The sequence below is a fragment of the Amphiura filiformis genome, chromosome 14 (genome assembly GCF_039555335.1).
Source record: "Amphiura filiformis chromosome 14, Afil_fr2py, whole genome shotgun sequence".
Taxonomy (NCBI): Eukaryota; Metazoa; Echinodermata; class Ophiuroidea; order Amphilepidida; family Amphiuridae; genus Amphiura; species Amphiura filiformis.
The window spans coordinates 50862905-50884919 of record NC_092641.1 but is presented as its reverse complement, the minus strand read 5'-3'; the positions used below and the strand labels follow the sequence as shown (position 1 = coordinate 50884919).

Here is a 22015-nt window from a genome sequence, read left to right as displayed (position 1 = left end):
ATTAAGGGTCACTTCCGGTAAAAACGAAAAACCTTCAAAAATTTTATTTGCTAAGAAAAACATAAGACAGTAACGGTATGTTCACACATAAATTGTGGTTACCCCGTGTATATGTGGTATTTTTTATTTAGGGTCAAAGGTCATTAAGGGCCACTTCCGGTACAAAACGAAATACCTTTAAATGCTTCTTCTCCCACAAATTACGTAGGACAGTAACACCACTTGCATACATGCATTGTTATTATCCAGTGTCTATGGGGTCCTCACAGATTTGGGGTCAAAGGTCATTAAGGGGTCACTTCCGGTATAAAACGAAAACCGTCAAAAATTTTATTTGCTAAGAAAAACATAGGACAGTAACGGTTATGTTCACACATGAATTGTGGATACCCAATTCATATGTGGTATTTTTTTATTTGGGGTCAAACGTCATTAAGGGGTCACTTCCGGTATAAAACGAAAAACCGTCAAAATTTTTTATTTGCTAAGAAAAACATAGGACAGTAACGGTATGTTCACACATGAATTGTGGGTACTCAATTCATATGTGGTATTTTTTATTTGGGGTCAAATGTCATTAAGGGTCACTTCCGGTCTGAGACGAAAAACCTTCAAAATGCCCTTCTGCCACAAGTAACATAGCAAAGTGGTGCCACATGCACCCATGCATTGACATTAGCCTATGTCTATGGCCGTTTTCATATATTTTGGGGTCATAAGGTCATTAGGGGTAACAACACGGCTGTGTTCGTGGGTTAGACCACAGCTTAGTCTAGTTCTTCTTCTTTCTGTCAACATTTAACATAATTTGCTCTAGCTCCTTTATTATTTGACCGATTATGACCAAACTTGGGCACAAGCTCCACTACCCCAGCCTTTACATTTGACATGACCCATTTGGGGTCAAACGTCATGCATGAGTAATTTTGGCTAAAAATGTGATTTTTACCAAAAATGCTTCTTCTCCTACAGATTACATGGTACAGTAATGAGATTTATACATTGACCTTGGCTATAGCCGGGGCCTATGGGGTCCTCACAGATTTGGGGTCAAAGGTCATTAAGGTGGTATTTCCGGCACATAACCAAATACCTTCAAAATGCTTCTTTTCCTACAGATTCTATGGTACAGAGATGCGACTGACACATATGCATTGACATTAGTTGGTGTCTATGGGGTCCTCACAGATTTTGAGTTCAAGGTCATACAGGGGACAAAAATGGTTGATTACTGAAAATCACTTTAAAATTCAATATTTTCTGCATATTACGTGCTGTGATCATCCGAATAATGCCAAAAGGGCTCTAGCATTATGTTCATATACGACTGTAATCAGATTTGGCTTAAACATGGAGGAGGGTCTGTTTTGGGGTCAAAAGGGTAAAATTCTAAAGTTTGTCCGATTGAAATGAAATTTAGTATATGTGATCTTGATATGATTCAAAATATATTGGAGGTCATGTCAAGGTCAGCAGAGGTCAACCAAAGGTCAAAAGGGGTCAAGTTCTAAAGTTTGTCCAATTTATATGAAAATTAGTGTATGTGATCTTGATATGTTTCAAAATATAATGGATGTCATTTCAAGGTCACCAGAGGTCAACCAAAGGTCAAAAGGGGTCAAATTGCAAAGTTTGTTCAATTTGCATGGAAATTAGTATACGTTATGTGGATATGATGCAAAATATGTGATGCAGGTCATTTCCAGGTCATCAGAGGTCATTTCAAGGTCACGGCTAGACTTCGCAGCCTTACTAAGGATGCAATATATCTAGTTCTTCTTCTTCTTCTTAGTCTAGCCGAGCGGCGGCTAGACTCCTGTTTCCCAGTAGTTTCTTTCTTCTTCTTCTTCTTCTTCTTCTTAGTCTAGCCGAGCGGCGGCTAGACTCCTGTTTCCCAGTAGTTTCTTTCTTCTTCTTCTTCTTCTTCTTCTTCTTCTTTCTGTCAACATTTAACATAATTTGCTCTAGCTCCTTTATTATTTGACCGATTATGACCAAACTTGGGCACAAGCTCCACTACCCCAGCCTTTACATTTGACATGACCCATTTGGGGTCAAACGTCATGCATGAGTAATTTTGGCTAAAATGTGATTTTTACCAAAAATGCTTCTTCTCCTACAGATTACATGGTACAGTAATGAGATTTATACATTGACCTTGGCTATAGCCGGGGCCTATGGGGTCCTCACAGATTTGGGGTCAAAGGTCATTAAGGGGTATTTCCGGCACATAACCAAATACCTTCAAAATGCTTCTTTTCCTACAGATTCTATGGTACAGAGATGCGACTGACACATATGCATTGACATTAGTTGGTGTCTATGGGGTCCTCACAGATTTTGAGTTCAAGGTCAAACAGGGGACAAAAATGGTTGATTACTGAAAATCACTTTAAAATTCAATATTTTCTGCATATTACGTGCTGTGATCATCAGAATAATGCCAAAAGGGCTCTAGCATTATGTTCATATACGATTGTAATCAGATTTGGCTTAAACCTGGAGGAGGGGTCTGTTTTGGGTCAAGAGGGGTAAAATTCTAAAATTTGTCCAATTTAAATGAAAATTAGTATATGTGATCTTGATATGATTCAAAATATATTGGAGGTCATTTCAAGGTCACCAGAGGTCAACGAAAGGTCAAAAGGGGTCAAATTCTAATATTTATCCAATTTAGATGAAAATTAGTATATGTGATCTTGATATGATTCAAAATATATTGGAGGTCATTTTAAGGTCACCAGAAGTCAACTAAAGGTCAAAAGGGGTCAAATTACAAAGTTTATTAAATTTGAATGAAAATTAGTATATGTTATGTGGATATGATGCAAAATGTGGTGAAGGTCATTTCAAGGTCATCAGATGTCATTTCAAGGTCACGGCTAGACTTCGCAGCCTTACTAAGGATGCAATATATCTAGTTCTTCTTCTTCTTTCTGTCAACATTTAACATAATTTGCTCTAGCTCCTTTATTATTTGACCGATTATGACCAAACTTGGGCACAAGCTCCACTACCCCAGCCTTTACATTTGACATGACCCATTTGGGGTCAAACGTCATGCATGAGTAATTTTGGCTAAAAATTTGATTTTTACCAAAAATGCTTCTTCTCCTACAGATTACATGGTACAGTAATGAGATTTATACATTGACCTTGGCTATAGCCGGGGCCTATGGGGTCCTCACAGATTTGGGGTCAAAGGTCATTAAGGTGGTATTTCCGGCACATAACCAAATACCTTCAAAATGCTTCTTTTCCTACAGATTCTATGGTACAGAGATGCGACTGACACATATGCATTGACATTAGTTGGTGTCTATGGGGTCCTCACAGATTTTGAGTTCAAGGTCATACAGGGGACAAAAATGGTTGATTACTGAAAATCACTTTAAAATTCAATATTTTCTGCATATTACGTGCTGTGATCATCCGAATAATGCCAAAAGGGCTCTAGCATTATGTTCATATACGATTGTAATCAGATTTGGCTTAAACATGGAGGAGGGTCTGTTTTGGGGTCAAAAGGGTAAAATTCTAAAGTTTGTCCGATTGAAATGAAAATTAGTATATATGATCTTGATATGATTCAAAATATATTGGAGGTCATTTCAAGGTCACCAGAGGTCAACCAAAGGTCAAAAGGGGTCAAGTTCTAAAGTTTGTCCAATTTAAATGAAAATTAGTGTATGTGATCTTGATATGATTCAAAATATAATGGATTTCATTTCAAGGTCACCAGAGGTCAACCAAAGGTCAAAAGGGGTCAAATTGCAAAGTTTGTTCAATTTGAATCGAAATTAGTATACGTTATGTGGATATGATGCAAAATATGTGGTGAAGGTCATTTCCAGGTCATCAGAGGTCATTTCAAGGTCACGGCTAGACTTCGCAGCCTTACTAAGGATGCAATATATCTAGTTCTTGCACATCCGCCATCGGCGATGTGCATTCTTTTTACCGCGTTCTTCTTCTTTCTTCTTCTTCTTCTTCTTCTGTCAACACTATGATCAGCCATCGTAGCCACATGCTTTCAGGCATGTTGACCATACTTGGTCAGTATAACCGTTTGGTGGTGCCACAGATGTCACATGATCAACTTCCGGTCAAATGTCATCCACTTCCGGTCAATGGCCAAAACTTGGATTTTCACTAAAATTCCTTCTCCTCCCACATATTACATAGCACCGTGACGTCACTTACATGCATCATCTATAGCCAGTGTCTAAAAGTTATACCACAAAATTGGAATCAAAGGTCATTAAGGGGTCACTTCCGGTAAAAGTCTGAAAAATTTGTAAAAAATATTCAAAAAATCACTGTCTTTACAAATTACATAGCAGAGAGTCGCCATTAGCACACATGCATCGCTATTATCTAGGGTCTTTAGGATGCCTACAGTTTTGGGGTCAAAGGTCATTAAGGGGTTACTTCCGGTCAAAAACCAAAATTATCAAAAAAGTTTACATTTTTTTTATCTCAAAATGTAAACAAACCAGAGTAATATACCCATCATACATGAATTAGTGTTACATGGTGTATGCATGGTATTTTTTATTTTGGGGGTCAAAGGTCATTAAGGGTAACTTCCTGTTTTAGCTAAATAACTTCAAGAATTTTATCTCAACAACTAAACATAGTAGAATTTTTTAATTAAAAGTGGAACAATGCATTTTGTCGTTGTATATAAGGTTTTATTTTCATTGAGGTCAAAGGTCATTAAAGGGGTCAAAAGGTCAATCATAAATTTAAAAAATCATAATCCATGTATAAGTTCCGATAAAGCTGAAAATTCACCAGGAATATTCCTTATGACATCCTAAGCACTATGTAATATTTTTGCGGGGTCAAAGGTAATTAAGGGATCACTTCCGGTTCTCACAGATTCGGAGTCATAACTCATTTGTCACTGCTGGCTGTGCATCCTCGCGGTCGCAGGCGAACGCAATCAGATCTCGTTTACATTATTGATTTTTATTTAGGGTCAAAGGTTATGAGGGTCACTTCCGGTGTTAAACAAAATACCTTCTAAAATACCTGGCGGTTGTGCATGCTCGCGGTCGCAGGCGACCGCAGCCAGATCTTGTTCTTCTTCTTTCTGTCAACATTTAACATAATTTGCTCTAGCTCCTTTATTATTTGACCGATTATAACCAAACTTGGGCACAAGCTCCATTACCCCAGCCTTTACGTTTGACATGACCCATTTGGGGTCAAACGTCATGCATGAGTAATTTTGGCTAAAAATGTGATTTTTACCAAAAATGCTTCTTCTCCTACAGATTACGTGGTACAGTAATGCGATTTATACATTGACCTTGGCTATAGCCGGGGCCTATGGGGTCCTCACAGATTTGGGGTCAAAGGTCATTAAGGTGGTATTTCCGGCACATAACCAAATACCTTCAAAATGCTTCTTTTCCTACAGATTCTATGGTACAGAGATGCGACTAACACATATGCATTGACATTAGTTGGTGTCTATGGGGTCCTCACAGATTTTGATTTCAAGGTCATACAGGGGACAAAAATGGTTGATTCCTGAAAATCACTTTAAAATTCAATATTTTCTGCATATTACGTGCTGTGATCATCCGAATAATGGCAAAAGGGCTCTATCATTATGTTCATATACGATTGTAATCAGATTTGGCTTAAACATGGAGGAAGGGTCTGTTTTGGGGTCAAAAGGGGTAAAATTCTAAAGTTTGTCCGATTGAAATGAAAATTAGTATATGTGATCTTGATATGATTCAAAATATATTGGAGGTCATTTCAAGGTCACCAGAGGTCAACCAAAGGTCAAAATGGGTCAAGTTCTAAAGTTTGTCCAATTTAAATGAAAATTAGTGTATGTAATCTTGATATGATTCAAAATATAATGGATGTCATTTCAAGGTCACCAGAGGTCAACCAAAGGTCAAAAGGGGTCAAATTGTAAAGTTTGTTCAATTTGAATGGAAATTAGTATACGTTATGTGGATATGATGCAAAATATGTGGTGAAGGTCATTTCCAGGTCATCAGAGGTCATTTCAAGGTCACGGCTAGACTTCGCAGCCTTACTAAGGATGCAATATATCTAGTTTTTCTTCTTCTTCTTCTTCTTCTTCTTCTTCTTCTTCTTCTTCTTCTTCTTCTTCTTCTTTCTGTCAACATTTAACATAATTTGCTCTAGCTCCTTTATTATTTGACCGATTATGACCAAACTTGGGCGCAAGCTCCACTACCCCAGCCTTTACATTTGACATGACCCATTTGGGGTCAAACGTCATGCATGAGTAAATTCGGCTAAAAATATGATTTTTACCAAAAATGCTTCTACTCCTACAGATTACATGGTACAGTAATGAGATTTATACATTGACCTTGGCTATAGCCGGGGCCTATGGGGTCCTCACAGATTTGGGGTCAAAGGTCATTAAGGGGGTATTTCCGGCACATAACCAAATACCTTCAAAATGCTTCTTTTCCTACAGATTCTATGGTACAGAGATGCGACTGACACATATGCATTGACATTAGTTGGTGTCTATGGGGTCCTCACAGATTTTGAGTTCAAGGTCAAACAGGGGACAAAAATGGTTAATTACTGAAAATCACTTTAAAATTCAATATTTTCTGCATATTACGTGCTGTGATCATCAGAATAATGCCAAAAGGGCTCTAGCATTATGTTCATATACGATTGTAATCAGATTTGGCTTAAACATGGAGGAGGGGGCGGTTTTGGGGTCAAAAGGGGTAAAATTCTAAAGTTTGTCCAATTTAAATGAAAATTAGTATATGTGATCTTGATATGATTCAAAATATATTGGAGGTCATTTCAAGGTCACCAGAGGTCAACGAAAGGTCAAAAGGGTCAAATTCTAATATTTGTCCAATTTAGATGAAAATTAGTATATGTGATCTTGATATGATTCAAAATATATTGGAGGTCATTTCAAGGTCACCAGAAGTCAACTAAAGGTCAAAAGGGGTCAAATTACAAAGTTTATTCAATTTGAATGAAAATTAGTATATGTTATGTGGATATGATGCAAAATGTGGTGAAGGTCATTTCAAGGTCATCAGATGTCATTTCAAGGTCACGGCTAGACTTCGCAGCCTTACTAAGGATGCAATATATCTAGTTTTTATTTTCTTTATTCATTCTTTACTTTTACTTTCTCTGCACTTATTATTTCTTATGCCTACGCTTAGGGACCTATCACTCCCTCACCCTCCTTTTCTCCCTCTTCCTGTTTTTCTTTTTGTCTCGATCGCCCATTCGATACTCCTCTTTTTCCCCTCGACACCCCCTTCACTCCCTCACTTACCTCTGGCTTTTAAAATGGATATTCGTGATATTAAAGGAAGGTGACCTGATATATCTGGGAAATCAAATTCTTTAAAACTTATATATAACGCAAAATGTCGTTCCTTTCAAGCATTCATGCAAAAAAAACACGTAAATGTTCTTGGTAAATGTGTCTAATTCCTTATGGAATTAATACAGACATTTATACAGCGTGATACTGGTAGTCTATACAGTGTTTTTTACTAATGGTAACAATCCTGATTCTGTAATAAACTGAAATCAAATTAAGGATCCTATTTTTCTCATTAACATAGGTATTGGGAGTTTGATTTTGTCACAGAATTGCAAGTGAATATGGGTAATATTTTGGTCATTAGAGCATGACGACCAGATAGGTGGATCGCTTGTTTATTTACAGGGTGTCCCAGAATGATTTATACCGGGAATTTTTCTAGGTATGAGGTAAAAGTTAAAAAAAAGGTAAAAAAAGGGTAAAGGATGCGAACCTGCGAAATTACTATAGCATTACTATTGGTCGTATTGTTTTAATATATTTATTATTATATATATTTAGCTTTCTTAGAAATTTTAGATTTTAGAAATTGGACGTTTTTAAAAGAAGTTACAGGACATTGCGTAAAAATGGTGAATTCCAAGTTTTGACAAAAAACCCATTTTGAAAACTTGTAAAATTACTAGCCGTTCAGCACAAAGTTATTTAGAAAATGTTATGCAGGTATCTTTATTGTGTCCTATTCTTAGTTATACTAAAAGTCGATATCTATCAATTATATATGATGTTACGAAGCAATCCTTGTGTCGAGACTCCTCCATGTAATGTTGCTGTAGGGGGATCGCTACACCTCCTCCACAGCGAGTCTTTGGACAAGGATTTGTTACTCTTGTGTAACCTTTCTACCATTCTTTCTTTGGCGGTGGTTTTGAAGACAATTATTGTGGTATGTGAGTTTAATCATTTGAAATGCCGGCAGAGATAGATTTGTCATCAGAGTATAGAGAAGGTTCGTCCTTAGTGTCACAGTTTGTATTAATGTCCACTTTGTATTAGCAAACCCACAGCTACGTAACAGAGAAGATTAAAATTAACTGCGGAGGATCCTTGAGGAAGTTTATGTCCTCTGTAAAATGATATTTTGGGTAAAATTGTGGTCAAAATAACATAGAAAGTATGTCTTTCAACCTAAATATCTGAAGTCATATTCAATGTTTCACTTAATCGTATGTCAAGAATTCTCTACATGTGTGCCAAATCTGGTGTATTTTCTATAAAAGAATGTAGGATTTTTCCAATATATTGCACAGTAACGCTGGACGATGGTGATAAAGGATGACTTTGCGCTGTAAATTACACACATGCAGTTTTCATCCATTTTCAGTGAATATCAATGTCACGCCAAAACGAATCAAGCTATATATTTATATGAAAGTCACCGAATAAGTAGGAGACATGTGTGTCATTGTATCGCACTTATTAAAATTAGATACACTGTTGACTATATATTTTTAAATTTTGTTCAAACACGGTATAAATCATTCTGGGACACCCTGTATATTTGTTCTTTAACTCTATCAAAGTGCATTTGTTTAAAACAATAATCGCTCGCATGTGGATAAGGTATTCTGTTAACACATTTATTAATGTTTTAAATATTAATTAGTTTATCGCTAGGATTCTTTCAAAGTCGTTTTTAATGGCAACCGAAATGGCAAAAGTACTAATAATGTATTAGTCTAGTCGAAGCAGTAATAAAACAGACGCATAGACCATTAAGTGAACCTTCTATCATACAATGTATTTCTTTGTCATCATTCATATTTTATTTATCTAACGAGAAAAACCCAATAATACTATTTGAAGTAACTTAAAATAAATCAAACGCGTGAAATGTCCCTCATACAATGATTGCATTTTTTTGTCATTATTTTTTAGATATCAAATCTTTACCGTCTTTATATGTTACTGTTTCAACTATTACTATTTATTTGTGATCACGGTTTTTGTCATCACTAACTACTGAGCCATATTTTGTAGCACGGACTACGAAGGGGTGGGGGTTGCAAACCCCCTAATTTTCAATTAGAAACGCCATATACCATAAATCTGGTACCAAGGTATAGCTATATGGGTCGCATCTATCACGTGATGCCAAAATAAGTACAAACATTGGAAATTATGGCTATGTACAAAAGTATAGGCAAAATTGATTTTTGGCTAGAAATTCTGCAAAAATTGGATTTCCACCGAATTTTCTCCTGACTATTTGAACCTGAATGACAAGTAAAACGTTAGTAGCTCTTGGAATAATGTCACAAGAGCGAAAAGAAATCATCGATTTTACTTTAGAAACCAATGGTGGGCCTCGCCAACCCACCTCTATGATCATCTTTGACGGCTGGTCTTACCCCCGGGTGAGGTGCTGGGGGTAAAATTTATCACTGTGCTGTAAATATTTTTAACCTTTCGTTTGAACAAAGTCTTGATGGTCTTCGACATTTAACAGCGATAATATTTTGTATTAATTGTTTGCATTAATTTGTATTTGTTTTAAGTCTTAACACGTAATTGAATGGGATTTGACAGACATTTTGAAAAGCGCCATCTAGAAATACGCCTCCATTGTAGTCTTTATTGAGTAATTTTATCTTCCTGTACGTAAGCCATTTATAAATAGTTTTGGGATTTGGCAGCCATTTTTTTGAACGCCCTCTAGCAAAGTTATTGCCAGGTCACACAAGTCCCAAAAAGTCTACAACACTTTTTTTATTAAGTATCATAGTCTACTATAAAACTATGAAAAGAAACAACTTAGGAGATGGGCTCAAGTGTGGAACCAAAATTAATTTATCTCCAGTACTAAAACAATATTTGAAGACCTGAGCGCAAGAAGACCGTAAGTCCACTTGGCTACATGTTCCATAAAACATTACCAAACTATACGCAACTTTAGTGTTTACATGTTGAGGGGTCAAGTGGACTTAAGGTCTTCTTGCGCTCAGGTCTTCATTTATAGAACGGTTCAGTTTGCAACATGTTAACGAGAACATTTTATTAAACAGTTTTCAAGTTTTCAGGAGATTTTCTCTTTAGATGAAACGTGTTTACATTATGCTTTCCGATGATTGAGATTTATATTATATTGTATCAAGTCAAAAATCAATCAAAGGTAAAGATGAAATTGCCTGTGTAAATTCTGGATATGGTAAAATCATTGACATATAAAATCGAACACTTGCTTAACACCCTCACTCGTCAAATTACTTTTATTACTATAGTAATCATCTATATTGCACTTAGCGGCTGTTTTGTGTCCACATAAGCGCAACATTTAACATTCACGCTCTGCTTTCATCTTATATAGGCCACGGTCAAGTATTCCCATTTAAACGCTTCCAAATTAGGTATGGAAAAAAACAAGCAACATGCGATCGCCAAAAACATTGAAGCGCTACATCGTTAATGGTGGAGTATAATGGAATTTAATTACACCCTCGCATGCATATGTGACTTGGTAACCACGTTATAATTGATTAGATGCAAAAACAGTTCAGATGGACGATGACGTATTAAAACTTTGGATTCATTTGAAAAACTGCGAGCATTGTGGCTTTTATATAAATATCTGTTTCTCTAAACTGATCGAGTCAAAAGGCACATGACAGTTGCTCAGATATTTTCCGAATCCGCTGTTGTTAATGCTATTTAGTGAAAGCATACAGTTATTTCATCTGAATATTATCGAAACGTAAATAGCAGCGACAAAGAGCAATATGGCGTCTTTACAGAATTCGACATCGTTAGCAGAGGATTTTGCCAATGCGTCAATGGCACCAGAAGAGATGTCAAATAACGATTTTCCTGGATTCACCTTTCCAAAAATACCATCAGAATGCAGCCAATACGATTATTTGATAGATACAAATGCCTTTTACTTTACCGAATCGTTGCGGATTAGGCTTTTCGAACGCAGATACTTTGAGAAGTTCGTTATCACCATTCTCTTTCCCATTGTAATTGTCTTGGGATTTACCGGTAATGTTGCATTTTTGTTCGTTGTTGCTCGAGTCAGAGCAATGCGTACATTAACCAACTTTTACCTCTCTAATCTTGCAGTGGCAGATCTGCTCTACATTATAATGACAACGGTTACGTATTGTGTTCCGTATGCATTATCCAACGGTTTGAGTTACGCGGAAATTTTTCAAACAAACGCGCAATGTTTCATAGGGTATTGTATCCAATATGCAACATTTTATGCTTCTCTTTCTTTGGTAACATTAGTGACCATTGAACGATTCCTTGCAATTTGCCATCCTCTTAAGCATCGAATGGCTAACACTATGAAACGCACGGTTATTCTGGTAGTCATAGCGTGGACTATCGCCGTGGGAGCAGCAGCGTGTGTTGCACCAGCCCATGGAAAAGTTGTTATAAATTGCATTATCTGGCCGCCAGCAGAACGTTGGCAAAGATTTCCTTCTATGAAATACTCTTGCGTTTATCTCCACAAAATATATAACGACATTAGAGATTTTGCTTTGCCAGTTCCGTTTATCATAGTGCTTGTGATCAATATCATATTATACAGCAACATCATCGTAAAACTCAGCAATCGAGCGGTCACAAAACACGAAGAACCAGCTGGACAATCTAGCACCAACAAAGTTCGTAACCAAGTTGCCAGAATGCTGATAATCAACGGCATCATTTTCTTTTTATGTCTTATACCGTGGCAATATCGTCGGCTTTCTCGGTTCATCTTTCGTCATATTGATTATTTCCCGTATTCGGGCGATACGGAAGAGGCATTAACGTGGATTTCAAACTGCTTATTGGTTCTCAATTCGGCAGTTAACCCATATATATACTGCTTTACCAACCCACGATATCGTTCAGCATTCATGAAAGCTATCGGACGTGCAGAGATTCATTCAAAAGAAACAACAGGCGTGTCATCTGTAGCACAGACCACTAAGGCATGAGACCTAACAAAATTGTAAATATGCCCACGATTGCTATTAAGGTTAGCAACTATTTTAAACGATTGCTGTTAAATAAGTATAGTATTACGTGAAACAATTGAATTAAATGTTTGTAATTTATAAGTGGAGTTGTAGGCATTTGCTACACTGTAAACTGGCCAGAACACATGGAACGCGTTCATTAAAGTAACGGTTTTTTAACACATGACACGTGTTCAACTTATTTAGAGAACACTAGTGTTAATGTAGAGAACACAGGTGTTATTACCTCAGAACACTAGTGTAACATGTTCTAATCCTTTAAACTCTGGTGTTCAAAATTACTATCTATGAACACCTCGGACACATGAAAGAAATGTAACAGTTTTTTAACACATGACACGTGTTCAAACATTGATTTTCAGAATGCTGGTGTTCAACCTTTATTTATACATTTTCAAAATCTAATCTCATTACTCGACAATAACAAATGCATGGTAGTATAAACAAGATAATGGCGGTGTTCCGAAAAATTCCGATGAAATCAGAGAGTTTTCACCTAAGGCAAGCCCAAGGCTCGAACCCTCGCCGATCGTATCTCCCGGCTGACAGCGCAGCGCATTAATCGCTCTGCCATTCCCTCTTGTGTCTCTCCGAGTCGCTCCCAAAGTTGCCCTGAATTTCATTCTTCTCTAAATCCTTCGAATTTACTCTCACTATCATACCATTTGTCTTGAAAAAGACAGTTTGGAATAGCGTTTCCCGGGAGCGTTTTCACGTTGCCTCGCCATTGTTGTTGTTGTTGTTACTTATATCCCTCCTTCAAAGGAGCACCGTGTATTTCTCGCTGACACGTCGCAGCTCTCCAACGCCTATATCTGCTCATGCGTTCCATTTTTGAACACCAGTATTCAATATAATCATTCAGAACACTTGTGACACGTCTGATCAATACTATGTGTTCTACATTATACTAAAAGAACACTAATGTGCAAGGCTTATTATATTTTCAAATACACTAGTGTTCTAAAGAGGCAATTATGAACACCTCGGACGCGTCTGACTAGCGTCATGTGTTCGGGAACATTTGCAGTGTAGAGTAATCTATTTCATGATGCAGTCATGTCTATAGTAGAATTCACTACGACCTTTGCAGGCTTAAACCCCATTAAAGCTATTAAACCAAGATAACACTCATTGAAAACAGCTCAACTGATTAAATCAGATCTTCTCTGGTTGTGCACATGTGTCTGTTTTACCAGAGAAGATGAGAATTGTTTTCTCATCTTCTCTGCTTTTACCTGTGCGGTATCGCAATGAGCTGGTATGATGGTTTCAGTTGGGTAACCGATTATAAAGGAAACGGAGGGTAACAATGGTATGTTGGCCTTTGTTCACGAAATTAGACAATGGTCTGCTTTTTGTAACCAGCGTTCTTGAAAATGAGCAACATAATGATTGTTGACTTAACACGGTTTGGAAATAATTTCTTCATATTTGTTGGTGTTATCTGTCGTTTACATATCCTTCCTAAAACACCAAAGTACGAATATTTCTAAACATCTAAATTAGCTAAAAATTTAGGACATGTTACAAAACTATATTTTCTAGAATTTAAGAAGAGTACTTTTAATATTGCCCGGTTATTTTTCACACAGCGACGTTAACTAGGCAATGTACTATTACCTATAACATACACTAAAACACCAAAGTACGCATATTTGCAAACATCTAAATTAGCTAAAAATTTAGGACATGTTACAAAACTATATTTTCTAGAATTTTAGAAGAGTACTTTTAATATTGGCCGGTTATTTTTCACACAGCGACGTTAACTAGGCAAATCCACACACTACTAACGTACGCTATTTGTAGAGGTCACGCGTCAATGGTAAGAGCACTGTGTATTGTGTATAGGAAAACGGACAGTAACTGCAGTATGTGTCGTAAGAATTATAAAGAATTATAAGGGGTTGTGGAATAATTATGAGCCTTGGGGGAGGGTAAAGTAAGGGTGAGGCAGCCGAGAGGGAGACGCAAGCATTTGCTCGGCAAGTCGAGAGGGGGCAAGCGATTTTTGGCACACATTCATGGGATGCCTTTAAAATAAAACGCTCTAAAAGTCTTAGGAAACGCTTAAATATGGAGGGGGGCAAAGATTTTTAGCAGGCCGAGGGAAAGGGTGGAGGTAAGCGATTTATTTGTTATATCTGGCCGCCAGCAGAACGAAACTATTTTTGGCACGCCATTTGGAAATTTTTACCCTCTTCCCCGGGTGATCTTAATTATTGCACATCCCCTTAGAGACGTATGTGAAGCAGCTTTTCGATAAATGACCACTAAATAAACAGTAATCGAACCCTGACGTTGGGAGACTGTGCATTGTTTGACCCTCTAGGCTGCCTATTATCTATTGCACAGTTGTGTTTTCTATTTGACTCACACAAGGACTGCTTGCAATTTCGTTTTGCTGTGTGTATTTTAAGTTTGCGGGGGTTTATTTTGATGTAAAAGTACTATAATATTAAATAAATAAAATTAAAATTAAGGGAAGGGGTATGAACGTTTGGACAGTATTTATTTTGGGACATTAGAGCACATCAGACATATCGAATTGCATTCTGAATACAAAGAATGTCCTTCTGATATCAAATAATTTTGATTTTTGAAATTCGCAATGTAATACACATTTTATGGCAAATCATTAAAAATTGATATTTTTGATATTTAACAGTACTCGAAGTAAACTTTATAAATCTGATGATTTATACTTAAAGTGTATGTGGGTGTGATGAAAAGACCTATTTTTTGGTGTTTTGGGAAAAAAATCCATATCTTCAATACAAAAGGTCAAAATTGTCAATTGATCGTCGGCTTTTCCTCCCAGCTACATACACTTTAAGAATTTATCATTAGATTATAAAATTTATTTCGAGGACTGTTATATATCAAAAATTTGAAAAATATCAAATTTTAATAATTTGTCATAAAATTTGTATTATATTGTGAATTTCAAAAATGAAAATTATTTGATATCAGAAAGACATGCTTCGTATTCGATACGTCTGAGGTGCTCTCATGTCCCACAAAAAATACTGTCGAAACGACATAAACGCTCATTCTAGATCCCTTAAGATATCTATTAGAATTAAAACTGTTTTGTATTAAAATACAAATAGATTTAAATTTGAATTTTTGTTTTTATTTCTATTTGTAAAAGTTTAATTATTATAGTTCACCTTAATTTAAATGATATCAGTATTTTGTTATTTTATTGTTAATATTCATTATGTATGCGTGCATTTATATATTTCACGATTATTCGGTTTAAATTTAATAAACATAAATAAACTTCAATCGAGAGAGATTGTGCGGAGGGAACACTCTGTGAAAAGATTGAAAATTTCACTCTAAAAAGATTGAAATTTACTCGTATTGAGGAAAATATGTGATTTTCACTCTTGGTAGATTGAAATGTCAATCTTTTCGATTGACCCGAAGAGTCACTCCGAGGAGGATTGACTTTTTCACTCTTTGGAATTTAGAGAGTATAAAATAGCAGAATTGTTTCCAATTAAATCCATCTTGACAAAATAAAACACACACTATTATATACGATTTTCATACGTAGTGTTATATAAAATGATTAAAGAGTTTAACCTCAACACAACACTATTTTTTCGCTCACCTGGAATGTTTTCGCTAGCTCAACTAGCATCTTCAGCAGATGGCGATGCTGTGATGACATCTTGTCTACAGTCGTGATATCCTTCACTGATGACTTCATATGATTGACTGAATGACGTCATAGGATTTTACGATGTAGTACCGTCCCTATCAGCAAGTTATCCTAAATAGGATATATTTCTAGTCCTTTGTCACGATGCAGTCTCGGTTTCTGAGTCCTTATGTGTATTGCTTCCAGAACTCTACGGGAATACTCTTTTTGCTCCCGTTCTAGAACTTTTACAGTTTCCCAGTCAATCTGGTGTCCTTTAGATCTTACGACATACTGGCTGCTGATACCGGTGGTGGATTTGTGTTCACTAATCCTTTTCTCGAGCTTCCTAACCGATTCATCTGTATAACTGGCATCACAGTCAGCGCGTATAATCTCATTCTCATGTCTTGTCTTTTGCCACAGACCCACTGACAGCGATCGGTGAACATGTATCAAATCACAAACACCTGTACCTACAGGTAAATTAGGTAATTCTTGGTCAAGCTCGAACACTCGGAACGCCAGTTCAGTGGCTCCGCGATAAACACGCGCAGTACAGAAGAAATTTAACATGCACGCGCCTTATGTTGCGTACACGCTTAGTACGCTACATGGACACAACATGTAAGTTCGAGCTTGGCCAAGAATTACTTAAGTAGTGCCGAGGGCTCTTGCTATCTTACCAACATAAGTATCCGTGCACTCAGGGCAGCTGATTTTGTATATATGTGATTGGACACTACGAATCAGCCGTAAAGTCGGCCCGGTCAATTTTGTTTTATTTCGTGTTTAGAAAATATATATCATAAGCTTTAAAATAGTATATCATTTGACTTTTGACGATATCCAGAAGCGGGGTTATGGTTTGTTGAACTCTGCTCCTTCAACAAAATGGTAACCTTTTTCGGTTCTACGTGTGTCTCTTTTTCCACATTGCTGGTAATAAAGTCATTTCAAATCATCTCCAAGTCAACAAGTTTCAGGAATGTCCTCTCATTGTTATTGTTGGTTATATATACCTAGACAAAAAACAATGCAATTGTAACCCACCACTTGAACAGGATTTAGCCAAAGCAAACAAAGACTAGAGTTATTTAATGATTAGATGATTATCCTCTTCAGCAATATATTGATTCAGGATTATTGATTGGTTTAAACGCTATCAAATGAGAAACATGTCGCGCCTAATTGAGACACCTATGAATACGACCTGCACGCACACTTTGCACTGTATCTCAGAATACAATTTGCCGAGTTTACGGCTTATTCGTAGTGTCCACTCACATATATTACTAAATTGTGTTGGAGTCCAGGATTGTCGGAAATGGATTGTCTGACAAGGGATTGTCTGCAAAGCCAACAAACATCTTCCGTGGCCACGGGGTCAACGCACCAAGCCGGTTAAAACGATAAGCTCCTTCCCCACATCGTCAACACCAGGTAAACAAACTAATAGAAATACGCCATGTAGCGAAATCACGTGGAAATGTAAACTCACCCTCAATCGACAGTTTACAACATCAAGCGCCAGTCTAATTAACTGAATTTATACTCCGTCATTTAATAAATGAGTTTCAATGAGAGGATTTGAAATGACCGCCACACTTGAGATAATTTTATTTCTAGCTATAATAATGGGAATAGAAAAACATGTAGCAGCCTTGTGTTATCAGTGGGTCTGAATTGAATTAAATTAACAGTAAATCAACTGCTGAATACATAATACGGTGACGTTACTTTTGAAGGCGAGTTGTAATCATGGTCATCACACGGAATTAACAGAAACAAAAACAAAAATGTAGGTGTCTATTTATTATGTGATTTATTAGGTATTATAATAGGTGATGACTAACAGATGAACAAAATGATGCATGCATGGAAAAAAATAGAAGATTGACCATCCAGGTGCTCCAGGTGGCAAAAAAATATCGGAATTTGTTATTCCCGTTAGGGAGCAAACCAAAAGATGCGATGTGAGCATCGATTGCAAGGTTATCAAAGTTGTCAAAAAGAACTATCATCATCGGCCAATGTAATGGATCGCCACTCCTTGCGCCAAAAGTGCGATTCATGCTGTGGCTCGTTGTGATCATAACATATTGACAAATTGCTTTTAAATATAAACACGTTTAGGTTTTTTTTTAAATACTTAAGTCTGGAGCAATAATTAAATCTATGAACACTGATACATTTGAGTATACGTATCTTTACTACGTGTAAATAATGCAAATCTGGTTATATAATTATAAAAATTGTACATGGTCCAAACAGTTGTGTATTATTATAATAGTCTTTAGCACATTGTCCACAGTCATGCTGATGTTTATGCTTCAAAATATTATTTGTTTATCATCTCTGCAACCGAGGGCCTTGTGACAAATGCTGTTGCAAAAAATGTATGTTAAAACTTGAACAAAGTTTATTTTGGCTGGTGTTTATTATGAGATAATCTCCCACCAAAGCAGAAAGTTTGTGCAACTGAAAAATAGTTCAACTTTGATCAAGGAAGAATGTTTTTGTGCTTTGCATGTGCATTATCTTTTATATATATATTATTACCGTTTAAAGGCTGGGATAGCGACGTGTTCATGTATTTATTGTGGGACCTGAGAGCACATCAGACATATTGAATTGCATTTGGAAAATGAGAAATGTCCTTCTGATATCAAATAAGTTTGATTTTTTGAAATTCGCGATATACACATTTTATAAAATTTATACTTTTGAAATTCAACATTCCTCGAAGTAGACTGTATAAATCTAATGATATGTACCTAAAGTGTATTTGGCTGGGATGAAAAGCCGTCCATTATATGAAAATGTTGACCTTTCGAATTGAAGACATAGATTCGATATATCGATATATCGAAGTAAATTTTATAAATCAAATGATATGTACCTAAAGTGTATTTGGCTGGGATGACAAGCCGTCCATTATATGACAATTTTTGACCTTCAGTATTGAAGATATAGCTTTTTTCCCCAATACACCAAAAATCTGATGTGCTCTAATGAATATGAGGAAACATCGCTATCCGAGCCCTTAAGTGATGAAAATATGATTCAAATATTGATATGACGTCATTCGCGGATGACAAACCGGGTCTTGACACCAGAACTGAAACAGAAAACGAAATAAGGCACAGTTTTCACTATCTAGGGCGCTTCGTTAACAGTTAATTGTGCCGGGTCAACTGACCCAATTTAGATCTATAATTGGTGGGTCCTAAAAAATGCTATTTATTGCCTAGCTAGGTAACGAAATGTCCCGGATAGTTCAAGCTTTCCTTTTTGTTCTAAACTTATTACCAAAAAGTGCGAGAGTTTACTTCAAACTACTTCGTTTTCACAATATACAGGGTATCCCCCCAACAAAAAATAAAGAGAACCCTCATTGCGCCCTCTTTTTCTCCTATTTTAGAAAAGTTAATCAAATACAATCGGCTCACAAGTTTTGAAGATATGCTCTTTTTAAGAAATTTACCCGTTTTTCACTCTGTCCACGGATGAGGTTGGCTACTTCAAAAATTGAAAAGGAGTACACGTACCATTCATGAATATCAAATATTCCTCAATGATAACTTTATAAGATACCTTTATTTAGGGAATGGGCTTTTCCAGTCGGCTAATGGGCTATGGATTTTGTCAAGTGTCATTAATTTGGTGGTGTGGGATGGGACTTCTTTTGCTATACTTGCAATCACTTATTTGGGTTTTTTTATTTATGCCTTTTTGTTATGTTTCTAACTTTCTTACTTTGTTGTATGTTGTTTTCTTTTTATTTACAACATAAGTCATTATTCTTTTTGGAATAAAATGTAGCTCTGAAACGGCTGTTTCGTTTGTCTTTGGTTCTTCTGAAGTAAGTGTACTGTGTTGCTCTGCCCTCTACCTGGTTTTCTCCTTGGCGAATACAGGATTCAGCCCTGTTCCTCGTTGCATCAAATGTGTCGCGTACAATCATTGTACGCCCGGATACTTACCCCAAAGGAGTAAATTGAGTGGTGTGAGGTCTAGTGATCTTGCAGGCCACTGTACAGCATGACCTATCTCAACCACTCTGTTTGCTATCCGTGGACAGAGTGCAAACGGGCACATTTCTTAAAAGAGCATATCTTCAAAAGTTGTAAGCCGATTGAAATAATTGTTTCGGTTTATTAAAGATTACGATTGCAGATTTCTTTACATACCAAAATATATTTGATCAACTTTTCAGAAATAGGAGAAAAAAGGGCGCAATGAGGGTGTTTTTTTGGGGGGGTGGGAGTGGGGGCACCCTGTATGTCAAACAGATGGCGCACACGCAATGCGACCGTTATCGCAGTTTTGGGGAAATATTAATTACATTGACCATACCATCAAATGACTAAATTTGAGCGCCACAGATAGTCTGAGGGGTCATTAGTTAGAAGAGGGTTAGGGTTGGGGTAAGTGTTAATTGGGTAGAGTTGTGTTTAGGTTTTGGGTAAGTGTTAATTATGGTTATGTTTAGGGCTTAGGTTATATGTTAGGGTTAGGGTATAGTTTAAGGTCCGTGTTGGGGTAAGGGTTAGAGTTTATAACTATTCAGATTTTTTAACCATTAACCTGTACACCAAGTAGTCGAATCCGATGGTGATTTGTTTGATCGTTTGAACACATCGGGTGTTATCGTTATCTAAGAGAGAAGCACCAACTTTGTCCCGGTAGTCATGGTAGTAGTTTAACCTATTTACATGAAAAGATCATTCCTATATCCAAAGTTCGGTGTAATAGAGCAAATACTACATGGTTTATTATATAGGAGAAAAGGGGCAGCTATTTCCCTCGGTTCAGGGTACGCTGTCTACGCTATATAAAATATTTTGTTCCAATAAAGTATGTAAGATGTTGTCATTGTCCGCAGTTTCATTTCTGTAGTCATTGAAGAACCATATAACTGTGGCAAGAAAAAACAAAACAAAACAGAAATTTAATAAAGCGTAACAAATTTAAGGTCAAGTTGATCTGCATAATTTAAGATTCCTGCTCTCCGATTTCGATATTCCACCCCCTTAAATGGTTTGGAAATTTATTTCAAAATTTGAGATGCATTAGCAGCGAGCAAGAAAATCTATTCCCACTCTTGTCTTCACCCCGATGCAAGAAAACCTATCGAGTTTTGCGCAAGCTAGTTGAGATTTGCGCACAATGGTCGAGCTATGCAAGATAATGTATGTAATTTTGCGCACACTTACGCACAACTCTAGTTTTGCACACCTTGATCTAACAGGATTAATAATTATAGTAAAGGGTTTACACTATTTTAAATGTATTGCCCTGCACTAGACATTACGTCGTTCATCTAAATTGCACAGAGAGCGTGTTTATAGTGAGCCAGGTTATCCGGTATTTGGCGTATCACACCACTCTTTGTCATACATAAATTCTCCCAGCCACATTTCCCTAACATAATATGAAATTTGAAAAAAAAAAAAAAAAAAAAAATTAGTTCGCCAGAGGCGGGGCTCGAACCCACGCTGCACTGCGCTGCTATCATGCATACAGTATCGACATATTACCAGCGCCTTTACGCTCGGCCACCTGACTTGTTGGTGCCATCTTTATAATTTAATTCATTCTTGAACATATAATCGCAACTTCATTACTTCAACATACCACGTGATAAGCAAAGACAGAAAACGTGCCATATTTTGGAATCTTATCTGCTTAAAAACATTAATGTGTATTATAATAGAGCTATCATTATCAATATTGTCGAATTCTCAAGCGCATACAGACAATTAATACGAGGGGACTATGCACATACATAAAAACACAATACATAAATCGATTTTGATTTCGGCCTCGTGCTCTGCTCAGGACATCGCGTCGGTTGCGAGCCCAGTCAGCCTACCATTTTTCTTGTAAGACGGTCTGAATTTTTGAAATTTATAGTAAAAGTCCACGTAGCTCCCCAAAGTTTCTTTCAGATGTTAAAAGATTAGATTCCCATAAAGACGAAACAGTAATCTTTAGTCGGGACTTACGTAAAAA

The 22015-nt window shown here is 36.7% G+C and overlaps 1 long non-coding RNA gene across 1 annotated transcript in view; it reads right to left on the bottom strand.

Moving 5' to 3' along the window:
* Window positions 1-17804: 17804 nt before the first annotated feature.
* LOC140170268 (uncharacterized) overlaps window positions 17805-22015 on the bottom strand; it is a 35059-nt gene continuing 30848 nt past the window's right edge. Inside the window, exon 4 of the long non-coding RNA XR_011861512.1 lies at window positions 17805-20918. This is a non-coding gene — a long non-coding RNA (uncharacterized lncRNA). The remainder of the gene's footprint in view (window positions 20919-22015) is intronic.